The sequence below is a fragment of the Gossypium hirsutum genome, chromosome D08 (assembly GCF_007990345.1).
Source record: "Gossypium hirsutum isolate 1008001.06 chromosome D08, Gossypium_hirsutum_v2.1, whole genome shotgun sequence".
NCBI lineage: Eukaryota > Viridiplantae > Streptophyta > Magnoliopsida > Malvales > Malvaceae > Gossypium > Gossypium hirsutum.
This window is the reverse complement of record NC_053444.1, coordinates 6,222,766-6,237,838: the sequence shown is the minus strand read 5'-3', so window position 1 is coordinate 6,237,838 and position 15,073 is coordinate 6,222,766. Positions and strand designations below refer to the sequence as shown.

Below are 15,073 nucleotides of genomic sequence, written 5' to 3'. Positions count from 1 at the left end.
CAATTACACCACTACTTTAGCTTTCCACCACTACGGATTTTCTTAAATTCACTAATTTGGTGAACCTTTGAAGACAAGGTTTAACATTATAGTTCCCTTAAGATTCCTATCCAAATCTTAAGATACAAACCCTCTCAAAAAAGCAAACAAATAAGTAAGCAAAGAAACAATCCTTACAAGATTAGAATATTTGAAAATAAAGCACACACCTAATAAAAACATTTGAGCTAAGTGAATACAATGAATGTTCACAAGTATTTACAATAAAAGGATGAAGAATTTAAGCACAAATGGTCGGTAATAGATTTCATGATGTTTCTTAAAGCTCTTAATCTCTTGTAATCTCTCTTGTTGTTGTAGAAGCTTTAGAAGCCTGGTATTTTTGGCTTCTAATTGATTTTCAACCATTGGGTTTGTTGGGAAATTGAATTGAGTCATTGAGGTGTAAAAACAAGAGCATTAATGACTTCTGCAATAAAAGGTATCGGTACCTTGGGGGTATTGATACTCGGGCAATTTAATGCCTAAATTCAGTGACCGTTAAATCCTATAGTATCGATACAATAGGGAATGTATTAATACTTGCTATGATGTATCTATACCTTGAAGAGGGTATCGATATTCAGGCAATTTTTCTTTATTTCTCCAAAACATCGAACCTTAAAATGGTATCAATACTAGGCAAGGGTATCGATACTTGGGTCAAAGTATTGTTACCTACATAGAAGGCATGGATACATTTGATCCTAGGAGCATTTTACACTTGATAAAATTATTTGAAATATTGATTATCATTTTGGACAAATTGAAAACATTTTCTAAAACATTTTCTAAGTGTTTGAAAGATAGATTTAAAAGTTTATCTCTTAAAAATATTTTGAAACAAATTGTTACTTGAAATTTATCAAGTTTTATTCAAAAACATTATATTTGTTGTATCAAAACATTTATCAAATAAAGCTTAACTTAACAATTAGCCATACCCTTCTTACCAAAAAAGAAAAATTGGGGCTAGAAACAAGGGCGTAACTAGGGGGTTGGTAGGGCCCTGACCCCCTAAAATAGAAAAAATGTCATTTAGGACCTTTAAAATTTTTACAATTTTAAATTAATAAAAATTAAATTACACTTTCGCCCCTTAAAAATGATAAAAATTTAATTTAATCTTTTAAAAATTATAAAAATGTAAGCTATTAAAATGGTGAAATTATATATTTATTATCTTAAAAATTATAATTTAATTTCGATCCCCTAAAAAAATTATGGTGGTTAATATTATGCATGGAAGCTATGACGAGTTTTTCATGATTCATGGGTGGCTAATATAATGCATGTAAGCTATTGACTTGTTACATGATTCATGGATATAATTAAATATTGAATATATTAGTTTTTGTTTAAATCTTTTAATGATTTTTTGAAAATCATTAATAAATTGAAAAAAGTATTACAAAATATTCTTAAAACTATTTAACTAATTTAGAGTCTATTATATTAATGTTTATTCAAATTTTTAAAAAAAAAATTAAACCAATACAAAAATTCATCATGGTTTGAATATTAATATTATTATTAATATATTATAATTTAAATAATATTATAATTTCTTATAAGTTATTTATTTTATATATTGTTGAATTAATTTATTTTAATGTCAAAATAGTTAATATTCTTTTTTTGTAATTTTATATTTTTTTACTCTTTAAATCTTATTATATTTGAAAATATAAATTTAATTTGATAAATGTTGTTAATATGAGTCTTTATTTTAACTATATTTTAAGCTTAACAATTTAATATTCATTAATTTTAATATGATAATATTAAAACTTAATTCAATTAAGTAAAATCTTAAAATAAAGAGATAATTTATTTCAAATGAACTTTATATTTAACATATAAAAAATATTTAAAAAATTAAACAAAAGGCATGGAATAACTTAAAAAAAAGTAAAAGGCAAAGAGTAAAAGAGTAAACCCAAATTGTAAATAAATGCTTCAAATGAAGAGTGTCATGTGCCAAAAATTGTAATGTGAACATGACTTTTTTTTTGTAACATCATATTGCTATAGTGTATATATTATAAGGCAAAATTTATCATTCAAGGTGTAAGTTTTACCCAATGAGAATGTGACATTTGATGGACATTTTATGGCTCACCTTATGTTCATAAGAAGAATGATTCTTGGAGTCTGCTAAGAAACTTGGGTCAACAACAATCTTTTCCATGGTTAATAAGTGGAGATTTTAATGAAATCATATGTTTTCTTTTGAAAAAGGTGAGGGCATACCAAGGGAGGAGAGACGAATGGAGGCCTTTCGTGAGACATTAGAGGAATGCCAATTAGAGGATATAGGGTATTAAGGGGTTTGGTTTACATGGGAAAGGGGAAACTTGTCGGAAACAAATATAAAAGAAAGGCTTGATAAAGGTGTGGCGAATGAAAAATGGAGGCAGCTATTTCCAACAGGATACGTTCAACATTTAACCCACTCATTGTCTAATCATTGCCCAATTCTTTTGAATACAGACAACGGTAACTTGTATAGGGGAAATTCAAGGTTTAAATTTGAGGCATGGTGGACCATGGAGGAGTCTATAGAGGAAGAACTTAAGACATCATGGGAATTAGCAGCAGGCACGCAAATGAAAAACTTGAGAGAATACAGATACATTTAAAGAGCTGGGCAAAAAAATTAAAAAAATGCGAGAGGGGCTCAAGAGGAAGCTTACTAAGGACTTAGAGATACTGATTGAGAAAGAAAAGGATGATGATACGTTGGCAAAGATTATTGATACTAAAATTCATCTCAATATGGAGATTGATAAAGAGGAAATGTACTGGGAACAGAGGGCAAGGGCAAACTGGCTTAAATTAGGAGATAAGAATTCAGCTTTTTTTCACAAATATGCCTCAAATCGTAAACGAGTAAACACAATATCTAGGCTGGAACTTGATGAAGGAGGAAAGGTTACTGATGAGATTAAGATACATGAGGCTGCTACATCATTTTTTCAGAAGCTATTTACGTCAAACGGTGTTGGAAACCCATCTTATCTACTAACGAGTATTGACAACAGTATTCCGTAAGATGTTAATACTTTTCTACTATCAACATTTATAGCAGACGAAGTGTATGTGGCCTTGAAAGGTATGGGGTCTACTAAAGCACCAGGACCCGATGGTTTTCCCGCATTATTTTTTCAAAAATTCTGGCACATCGTATGTAAAGACGTCACAACCTTTTATTTGGAAAATTTGAATGAAAATCAGAATTTTGGCTCTTTCAATTCAATAGATATAGTGCTGATCCCAAAGACCCTAAACCCTACAAATCTTGTTAATTACGGGTCTATTAGCTTGGGCACAGTTATTTACAAAATTGTGGCCAAAACACTAGCCAATCAACTTCAAGAAGTAATTGGGAGATGTATTGATACAACTTAGAGTGTTTTTGTCCCTGGTAGATTAATCTCTGATAACGTGCTTTTAGCTTATGAAATTTTTCACACTCTCCGACTAAAACGTACAGGGAAGAAATGATATATGGCAGTGAAACTAGATATGAGCAAAGCCTATGATAGAGTTGAATGGGATTTTTTAAAGGAAATAATGTTAAAGATGGGTTTTTCTAGGGAATGGGTGGCATTGATTCTGAAATGCATTACCACAGTTTCGTATGTAGTAAACATTAATGGAGGAAGGGGAAAAATTTTTGAATCTACTAGAGGGTTGAGACAAGGAGATCCTCTAAGTCCTTTTTCTTTTTTTTCTGTAGTGAGGGACTTTCATCGTTGATGAGATTGGAAACAAAAGAGCGTATGTTATAAGGCGTAAAGGCTAGCAGGCAGGGCCCAATGATATCACACTTACTTTTTGCAGATGATTGTATATTGTTTGGAGAAGCAAAACGTAATTGAGCAATGGTTTTAAAAGGTATTTTGAAGGAATATGAAAAGTGCTCAGGACAATGTATGAATTTTAACAAATCTATGATTTTTTATAGTTCGAACACATTGGAGGGGAGAAAATACGAAATTTCGGCATTAATAGGGGTACAAAGCTCAATAAATCTGAAGAAATATTTAGGACTTCCCAATGTGGTTAGCAGACAAAAGAAAGAATCTTTCCAGAATCTTAAAGAGAGGGTCCATGCAAGAATTGAAGGCTGGAGTGTTAGATTATTATCACAAGAGGGTAAGGAGATTTTTATCAAATCAGTGCTTCAGGCAATACCCACCTATGCTATGTCTTATTTTCTTCTACCAAAATCTTTCTATGGGGACCTCGAAAATATCTTTGCTAACTTTTGGTGGCAAAAGGGATATGGGAAAAGAGGAATTCATTGGTGCTAGTGGAAGTTTCTGTGTCGACCGAAAGAAGAGGGTGGAATGGGTTTTCGAAGTATGACCCAATTTAATACTTCATTATTAGCAAAGCAAATAGTACAAATTCTTTAATCAAGCAAGTTCTTAAAGCAAAATATTTTCCAAATGAGAATTTTTTTAAATTCGCGCTTGGGGAATAATAGCCCGTATACATGGAAAGAATATGGGCAGAAAAAGGAATTTTGGGGGAGGGACTTTACTGAAAGGTGGGTAGGGGCACGAATATCTCAGTTCTTCATGATGCATGGATTCTGGATGCAAGAAATTATAGATTATCGTCGATTGTTAACAATTTATGTGACTTTAAAGTTGCTGAGCTTATTGATGTTAATAACAGAAACTGGAAAAGAGAGAAGATTGTCAATACCTTTACGAACGAAGTAGCTGAGAAGATTCTGCATATTCCTCTGGCAAAAACACCTCATGATGATTTCCTGGCTTGGAGTGGTGAACTCTCGGAAGAATACTCTGTCCGTAATGCCTATAAACTATTACAAAGGTCGGAAGATCCTAGTGCTTATGCTGTACAAACCGACTACAGTAGTTTTTATAAAAAAAATATGGCTATTAAATCTACCCTCCAAGATTAAGATTACAGTTTGGAAAACCTTCTGGAATTACTTGCTTACACGAGCTAACATGCAATACAGGAAGCTAATTACTAATGCAATTTGCCCCAGGTGTGAATCAGTAATGGAAACGATGGACCATATCTTCCGGGAATGCCTTGTATCAGTGATAGTATGGACATAATTATCATTCCAAAAGCTTCTACAGGAATCTAATATAGAATTTCTACAATGGCTAACCTGGGTGTTTGCTCAGAATAACATTTCCCTGTGCAAACTATTTTATTGCGCGTTATGGGCAATCTGGGGAGAAAGAAATAGTAGATTACATGAGAAATTTAGTAGATCTGGGAAAGAAATTGCAAATTTTATCCAGAGCTACATGAGAGAGTTAGATGGGAGTGAAAAAGAAACACAATTAAATTACCCAGAAAGTCAGTAAATGGAAACACCCACCTGATCAGACAGTGAAGATTAATTTTAACGCAACATATGATGAAAGGTCTAGTCAAGCGGCTTCGGGGATAGTGGTTAAAACAGTGAAGGAAAGGCCCTAATATCTTGCTTAGAGATTCATCACCAGATAGGCTCAGCTTTCGCTGCGGAGGCACTCACCTGCCGTAGAGCAATCCAAATCGGGATAGAGATGAAATAGTCCAAGATCATTATTGAATGTGATTCATTATCAATCATCAAGAAATGCAAGGAAAATAGATAGGAAAAATCACATACCGAAGCATATATACATGATATCCAGCAAATAATGTCTAGATCTAGAAACTTAACGTTTGAATATATCCCAAGAGCAGCAAATAGTTTTCCACATATACGAAAATAATTCAATTAATTATTTTCCTAGAATTAATTGACCCATTTACTTAGATATTTTTTCTAGAATTACTCTTATGTGTCCATAACACTAATTTATGGTCTATCTGCCACATAAACACTTTCAATTTCATGCAATAATTCAATTAAGTCATTTAATCACTAATTAGACACACTTTGCATTTTTTTTCTAAATTTAGTCCTAAAAATTCAATTAGGCACTAAATCATTAAAATTTCCTATCCATATTTTCACACAATATTTCAATCAATCGATAATTAATAAAAATTTAAAAAATTAAATTTATTAATAAAAATTTAATAACTAAATGATCACAATGCTCTTAATGAAAAACTTTGGAAACATGCCTAACCATGCCCATTTTTGTCCACCAACTTAACCAATAGTCTAATTACCATATAAAGACCTCCAATATAAAATTCCATAACAATTGGACACCTCTAACAGATAGAACTCAACTTTTGCACTTTTACAATTTAGTCCTTTTGACTAAATTGAGTGCCCAAACGTCAAAATTTTCGAACAAAATTTCATGAAATCATTTTGTGAAATTATAAACCATAAAAATATAAGGAAAATATTTTTTTATCGTCAAATTTGTGGTCCCGAAACCACTATTCTGACTAGCCCCAAATTTGACGAGAAAAAAATTTATTTTCATTATATTTTTATGGTCTAAAATTTCACAAAATGATCTTGTGAAAATTTCATTCGAAAATTTTGATGTTTGGGCACTCAATTTAGTCAAAAGGACTAAATTGTAAAAAGTGCAAAAGTTGAGTTCTATATGTTAGAGGTGTCTAATTGTTATGAAATTTTAAATTGGAAGTCTTTATATGGTAATTAGACCATTGTTTAAGTTGGTGGACAAAAATGGGTATGGTTAGGCATGTTTCCAAAGTTTTTCATTAAGGGTATTTTGGTTATTTAGTTATTAAAATGAATTAAAAACAAAATTAAAAGTCAATTTTTGTCCATTTTCTCCAGAAGGCCAAGTTTTAGCAAGGGGGAAGCCATGGTTAGGGTTTTTTAGCTTCCAAGCTCAATAGTAAGTCCATCCTTGTCCCGTTTTTAATTATTTTTACGTTTTTGATATTAACATAATATGATTTACCTATTTCTACCATTTATTTGAGCTAGAGTTGATGTTTAAAAATTTTCCCATGGAGAATATGCATGTACTTTGATGTTCTATGGAAAAATATGAATGTTTGGAGTGTGATAAACGATTTGTACTAATTAATTGTCGATGAAAATGCCTAAAGGATTAATTTGTAAAAGTTATAAAATATGTCACAAGTGTGTGAATAAGTGAGTATTGTGGACTGCTATAGTTATAAAAATGGTTCAGCTAGGCCTAAAATGCAAGGAAAATGAATAAAATTTATTTTACAAGCCTAGGGGCAAAATCGTAATTTTGTGAAATTTTAGGGGCAAAAATGTAATTTTTCCAAAGTATGATTTTTGGACTGGAATGAATAGTGTGAATTTTATATAAGTTAAATGTATTGTTATAAATCAAGAAAGACGAGAAATTGAAATTGATCGATAAAAAGAAAAGTGAGAAAAAGTGAAAAATTCTTGAATGAACCTTTTGAATAAAAAGGGATACGAATGAAGTGACAGAAATGGTCACATGTGTGGCACAGATTGTGTGTAGGCCAATATGTAAAAGTGAAAGTGATGGTCACATGTGTAGTACTATGTGCACGCTACTACGTGTACCGGAATGATAGGTCGCATGTGTAGTACTATGTGCAGGCTACTACGTGTATCGGATGGTAATGGTCACATGTGTAGTACTATGTGCAGGCTACTATGTGAACCGAACATCATTGATTATTAAGCTGGTTGCTATTTGCTGATTCCACCAGACATCATTGATTAATAAGGTGGTTGCTATGTGATGAATCCACCGAGTATCTGTTATTATTCCGAAGTGTTCATCGGGAAATTGACTATGTGTAATTCAATAATTAATATAGGTGTGGAATTGAATTGAATATCAACTTATAAATGGAAAAGTGAATTTTGAATTGAATTGTGATTGAAAGCGAAAAAGTGAAATTAGGAAAGAGTACATTTAGCAATAAAACAGTTTAGACAGCAACAGTTGTGTGATTTTGAAAAATCACCAAAAATTGTGAAGATTGAATTAGAGGCTGAATAATATATTAAATTGAAGCTGAATGAATCTATTTTCACATAAAAGAAACAAACCAAGCAAAAGAGTTATATATTTTGAGATATTTGAAGTTAAGTTAGACAGAGTTAGAATGAGTTCGGAATCCCCTATTCTGATTTTGGAAAATTGTAAAAAATTGTAAAAAATTGTAAAAAAATAATTATGGGATAAAGTTTATATTTTTAGAATCTTCAGTGAATATATTTTCAAGAGAAACAAACAAAAACAATATTAAAATTCTATATAATGAGATAATTATTTTTTAGTGAAGAGAGGTCAGAACTATCGAGCAGTGAAATAGGAGAAACTTTAAAGAATAAATTGTACTCTTTGGCTAAACCAAAAATTCTGAAAATTTTATGGTAAGAAGATATGTGAATTTAGTTTTGGGGAAAATTAACGATTCTTAATTTGAAGCTCTGTAGCTCTGGGTAAAAATAATTTAGTGACTCTGACTCGGAGAGATAGTTTTAAGTATACATGTAAGTGAATAGTAAAACTATAGAAAATGTTATTTCTAAGAGTGCTATGTACATTTAGGATGTGGAATGGAGAGGAGGAGGATGAAAATTGGAAGAACATATGAATGATTTGTGTATAATTGGCCGTATGCTCAATTATAATCGATAAACGATTGAAAAGAAATAATGTTTATAATTGTCCATTATTAGTTATGGTTAAAGTTCATGTGAGAAAATAAAGTTTCATAGTATGTGTATGTGGTATACTTGGTATATGATTTGGTATGTAGCAATGTCAGAAATGGTCTGTGAATTAACTCATGTTGATAAGTTTGATACATAAATAAATCCGGTGCTTATCCATGCTTATAATGCTTATACTATATGTTTATTTGGCTATCATGTTTGGTGTGTATGCTTAGGCTTTGGCCAAGTTGTGGCTGGATTACGCCACATTAAATTTAAAAAATTATGCATTGAGATGGTAAATGCCTAGATGGAAATATACTTGTGATCATAAAAGGGTGGTAAGGTTTAAAGTTTGTAATCTTTATTAAAATGGTTTATCATGTGGTTAGTCTTCAAAAAGAACTAGCTTGCGACTATGGTTGAGTGTAATTGTTATATCTTGTGTGATATGCATAAGAAACGGGAGTGGAAAGGAAATGAAATACTAAGTTCATACTTGAAGTGTAAAATGACGCAAAAAGTTCAAATAGTAAGTTAAGTTAGAAAACTGGGTGTTACGACTCCTGACATCTTAAAATGTTTTCTTTATATAGTAATGGATCCTAATCGAGCTACAGCTGATGGTGCTCAAAGTAATGCGCTTGTTTTCGCGCAAGGGACGGCGCAAGTTGAAAGTTGACCCGAGACTCAAGGTCAAGGAGATGAGGCTTGGGAAGCTTTTCTCCATATAATGAGCAACTGGTATACTGAGTTTGTTAGAACTAATCCTAATGCTCAACCTTCTCCGCCCCCTCGTATTCCTCAAGTTGTTCCCATAGCTCTTCAACAAACTGAATTTTTAAGATTGTCAAAGCCTCCAGTGGACAAAATTTGAAAGTATGGAGCTGAAGAGTTCCGAGCAAATGTAAATGATGATCCTGAAAGAGTAACGTTCTGGCTTGAAATTACCATCAGAGTGTTGGATGAATTATCTTGTACTCTAGAAGAAAGTCTCAAATGTGCTATCTCATTGTTGAGAGATTCGGCTTATAATTGGTGGAAAACTTTAGTGTCAGTGGTGCCTAAAAAGAAAGTTACATAGAATTTCTTTCAAGAAGAATTTCAGAAGAAGTATGTAAGTCAGCGTTTCATTGACCAAAAGAGAAAAGAGTTTCTTGAATTGAAACAAAGGCGCATGACAGTAGCCGATTATGAACGAGAATTTGTCAAATTAAGCAAGTATTCCCAAAAGTGTGTATCTAATGAAGCTACATTGTGCAAGAGGTTTGAAGATGCATTAAATGAGGATATTCGATTATTAGTGGGAATCCTTGAAATTAAAGAGTTAGTGGTACTAGTTGAAAGAGCTATCAAGGCTGAAGAATTGAGCAAAGAGAAAAGAAAAGTGGAAAGTGAAGTAAGAGATGCAAGAAAAAGATCAATGGGCAAGTCATTTCAGTCTCAAGCGAAGAAGCCTAGAGAAATGAATACTCGATCGAATGTTTTTAGTGTAAATTTTCAAAGAGATCGAGGAAGACAATATTCAAGTTCTAAAGCTCAATCGACCTCTATGGCAAGTGTAGGTAGTGTTAAACCTACTAGACCGGAATGTCAACACTGTGGAAAACGACATTTGGGAGAATGTTATTTAATCAGCTGAGCATGTTCTAAATGTGGATCTCAAGATCATTTTGTGAAAGATTGTCCAGAAAGAGAAGAGATAGAAAAGTTTCAGAATGTGAGATCGAACAGTGTGACTACTAGAGGAAGACCACCGAGAAATGTGGGGACTGAATTAGTGGTAAAGGTGTAACAAAAGACACTACCAGAAGATCCGAAATGAGAGCTTCAGTGAGAGCTTATGCCATCCGAGCTAGAGAGGAAACATCTTCCCCTGATGTGATCACCGGTATATTTTCTCTTCACGACACTAATGTTCTTGCATTGATTGATCCTGGTTCTACTCACTCGTATGTATGCATGAATTTAGTGTCTGATAAGAATTTGTGTGTTGAATTGACTGAGTATGTGGTTAAAGTGTTGAATCCTTTAGGCAAACATGTGATAGTTGAAAAAATATGCAAAAATTATCCTTTGATGATACAAGACCATTGTTTCCCTGCCAACTTGATGTTATTGCCATTTGATGAATTTGATGTTATTTTGGGAATGGATTGGTTGACATTACATAAGGCCAAGATAGGTTGTAGTCAGAAAATTCTTGAGTTGAAGTGTAGTAGCGGTAAAGTTCTTCGGGTTGAAACAGATAAGTCAAATATGATGCCAATTGTGATTTCTGCCGTGGCTGCTCAGAAATGTTTAAAAAATGGTTGTGAAGCGTATCTTGCTTATGTGTTGAATACAAAAGTGTCTGAAATAAAGATCGAATCAGTGGCGGTGATATGTGAATATTTAGATGTGTTTCCAGAAGAGTTGCCAGGTTTGCCTCCGATTAGAGAAGTAGAATTTGGTATTGAAGTAATGCCCGGTACCGCTCCAATATCGATTGCTCCCTACATAATGGCACCAACTGAACTGAAAGAGTTAAAAGTGCAATTACAAGAGTTGACGGATAAAAGATTTGTGAGACCAAGTTACTCCGCGTGGGGTGCTCCCGTGCTATTTGTGAAGAAAAAGGATGGAACATTGAGACTGTGTATTGATTATCGTCAACTTTACAAAGTGATAGTGAAGAATAGATATCCGTTACCCCGAATAGATGACTTGTTTGATCAGTTAAAGGATGCCACAGTGTTTTCCAAAATTGATTTGAGATCCAGATATTACCAATTGAGGGTTAAAGAGTCAGATGTGCCAAAGACTACTTTCAGAACTCGGTATGGCCACTATGAGTTTCTTGTAATGCCTTTCGGTCTGACTAATGCTCCAGCTATTTTTATGGATTTGATGAATCAGATTTTTCGGCCCTATTTGGATAAATTTGTCGTGGTTTTTATATATGATATTCTTATTTATTCCCGAAATGAAGTTGAGCATGCCGAACATTTAAGAATTGTGCTAGAGACTCTGCGAGAAAAGAAATTGTTTGCTAAATTTAGCAAGAGTGAATTTTGGCTTAGTAAAGTTGGATTTTTGGGACCTATTGTCTCGGGAGATGGCATCCGTGTGGATCCGAATAAGATATCGACAATAGTTGAATGGAAGCTTCCAAGAAATGTATCTGAAGTTAGGATTTTTCTGGGTTTTGCCGGATATTATCGTAGATTCGTAGAAGGTTTTTCGATGATAGCTTCACCGATGACAAAATTGTTACAAAAAGATGTTAAGTTCGAATGGACCGAGGAGTGTCAACAAAGTTTTGAGAAATTAAAGAAGTGTTTAATTGTGGCACCAGTGTTAGTGCAACCCGAGTCAGGAAAGGAATTTGTTGTTTATAGTGACGCGTCGTTAAATGGGCTTGGATGTGTATTGATGCAAGTAAAAGTGGTAGCATATGCTTTTCGACAATTGAAAGCGCATGAATGAAATTATCTTACTCATGATTTAGAGTTGGCTGCTATTGTCTTTGCTTTAAAAATTTGGCGTCATTATTTATATGGTGAGAAATGTCATGTATATACGGATCATAAAAGTTTGAAATATGTTATGACACAAAAAGATCTGAACTTGCGACAATGAAGATAGTTGGAATTGTTGAAAGATTATGAACTTGTAATGGATTATCATCCGAGAAAAGCCAATATAGTTGCTGATGCTTTGAGCAGAAAGTCTCTCTTTACTTTAAGGGCTTTGAATACGAGATTAACATTGACTAAGGATGGATCATTGTTTGCAGAGTTAAAAGGTAGACCGTTGTTTCTTTAAGAAATTTGTGAGGCTCAAAACGTGAATAATGAGTTGCAAAAAAAAAAGACTCAGTGTGCAGTGGATGATAATTCTGATTTTCGGATTGATTCAGATGGATGTTTAATGTTTCGTGACAGAATATGTGTGCTGAAAAATGTTGATGTAATTCAGAAAATTTTGCAAGAAGCGCATGGTAGTCATTTGGCAGTTCATCCCTGTGGTGTAAAAATGTACAATGATTTAAAGAAATTATATTGGTGGCCGGGTATGAAACGGGATATCTCTGAGTATGTGACAAAGTGTTTAGTGTGCCAACGATTAAAAGATGAACATCAAGTACCTTCAGGATTACTTCAACCTATTATGGTGCCCGAGTGGAAGTGGGATAAAATTACTATGGATTTTGTTTTTAGATTGCCAATGTCACCGAAAAAGAAAGACTCAATTTGGGTGATAGTTGATCGATTGACTAAGTCAGCTTATTTTATCCTGTGCGAATGAATTTTTCACTTGACAAATTAGCCGAATTGTATATTGCTAAGATAGTCCGATTACATGGTGTGCCTATGTCTATTATATCTGATAGAGATCCACGGTTTACTTCAAGGTTTTGGAAGAAGTTACAAAAAGAATTGGGTACTAAATTGAACTTTAGTACAGCATTCCATCCCCAAACCGATGGACAATCTAAAAGAGCAATTCAAGTACTCGAAGACATGTTGAGATGTTGTGTATTGGAATTTGAAGGTAATTGGGAAAGATATCTACCTTTGGTGGAATTTGTATATAATAATAGTTATCAATCGAGCATAAAAATGGCACCTTATGAAGCGTTGTATAGACAAAAGTGTCAGACTCCATTATTTTGGATTGAACTTAATGAAAATCGGTTGCATGGAGTCGATTGGGTAAAAGAAACAGAAGAAAAAGTGAAGATAATCTGCGATTGTTTGAAAGCTGCATCGGATCGACAGAAGTCGTATGCGGACTTGAAAAGAAAAGAGATTGAATTTCAAGTGGGTGATAAAGTATTTTTGAAACTGTCTTAATGGAAGAAAATTTTGAGATTTGGCAATAAGGGTAAATTAAGTCCAAGATTTATTAGTTCGTATGAAGTAATAGAAAGAATCGGTCCAGTGGCTTATCGGTTGTGTTTACCACCGAAATTAGAAGAGATTCATAATGTGTTTCATGTTCCTATGTTGAGGCGATATCGATCGGACCCATCACATGTGATTTCACCGACTGAAGTGGAAATTCGATCGGATATGACATATGAAGAAGAGCCGATTCGAATCTTAGCACGAGAAGTGAAACGGTTGAGAAACAAAGAAATTGCTTTAGTGAAAGTGTTTTGGAAACGACATGGAGTGGAAGAGGGAAATGGGAAACCGAGGAGGCTATGAGGAAACAATATCCTAACTTATTTACTGGTAAAATTTTCGGGGACGAAAATCCTTAAGGAGGGAGAATTGTGATAGCCCGAAATAGGGTCTAATCGAAACAGTGGTTTCGTAACCATAAATCCGAAGTGAAATAGTTTAATTTTATAAATTTTTATTAATTACCGATTGATTGAAATATTGTGTGAAAATATGGATTGGAAATTTTAATAATTTAGTGCCTAATTGAATTTTTAGGACTAAATTGACAAAAAAATGCAAAGTGTGTCTAATTAGTGATTAAATGAATTAATTGAATTATTGCATAAAATTGGAAGTGTCTATGTGGCAAATAGACCATAAATTAGTGTTATGGACACATAAGGGTAATTCTAGAAAAAAATATCTCAGTTAATGGGTCAAGGGCATTTTTGTCAAAATTGAATAAAAGACAAAATAAGATGAAAATAAGTATTCATCTTCTTCAAAATTGGAGCTTGCTGCCAAAAATTTTCTGTTACCATAGCTAGGGTTCTTGATTTTTCTAAGCACAATTGTAAGTGATTTCTTTCCCCGTTTTTAATTATTTTCGTATTTTTATGCTTATTGAGGCTTGAATTTCATGTTTCTACCATTTATTCTAAATGGAATTAAAGTTTAAAAATTGACCCATTCATGATATAGTTGTAATTTGATGAGTGATGTTAGATAATGAATGTTTGAAGTGTTAATTATGAGTTTTACTAGATAAATTTCGATAAAAATGTTGAAAAATGACTAAATTGTGAACGATAGTAAAGTGTGCATAAAGTTGTGATTTTGTGAAAATGAGGGATGATATGAGCATGAAATATGATTTAGTGAGGTTTGAAATTTAAGAAATTTAGTGAATTTTATTTTTACGAGCTTTGGGATGAAAGTGTAATTTTTGAAAAGTTATGGAAAAAATGTAAATTTGCCAAAATATTGTGTATGAATGGTATTTGAATGGAATGTTGATAAAATATATTAAATTTCTTAAATTTAAAACCTCACTAAATCATATTTCATTCTCATATCAGCCCTCAATTTCACCAAATCACAACTGTACGCACACTTTACTATCTTTCACAATTTAGTCCTTTTTCAACATTTTTATTGAAATTTATCAAGTAAAACTTGTAATTAACACTTCAAACATTCATTATCTAACATCATTCATTAAATTACAACTATATCATGAATGAGTCAATTTTTAAACTTTAATTCCATTTAAAATAAA

At 32.7% G+C, this 15,073-nt stretch overlaps 1 long non-coding RNA gene across 2 annotated transcripts; it reads right to left on the bottom strand.

The window, feature by feature from the left end:
• Positions 1–1,948: 1,948 nt before the first annotated feature.
• Positions 1,949–5,774, bottom strand: LOC121220240 (uncharacterized). 2 transcript variants are annotated; one of them, XR_005917401.1, is made up of 3 exons: positions 5,693–5,774; positions 5,417–5,575; positions 1,949–5,263 (listed from the first exon to the last, which is right to left on the bottom strand). It is a non-coding gene; the product is annotated as an uncharacterized lncRNA (long non-coding RNA). The 2 variants fall into 2 exon arrangements; XR_005917402.1 differs by lacking the exon at positions 5,693–5,774 and having other exon boundaries at positions 1,949–4,642; positions 4,759–5,263; positions 5,417–5,633.
• Positions 5,775–15,073: the final 9,299 nt, after the last annotated feature.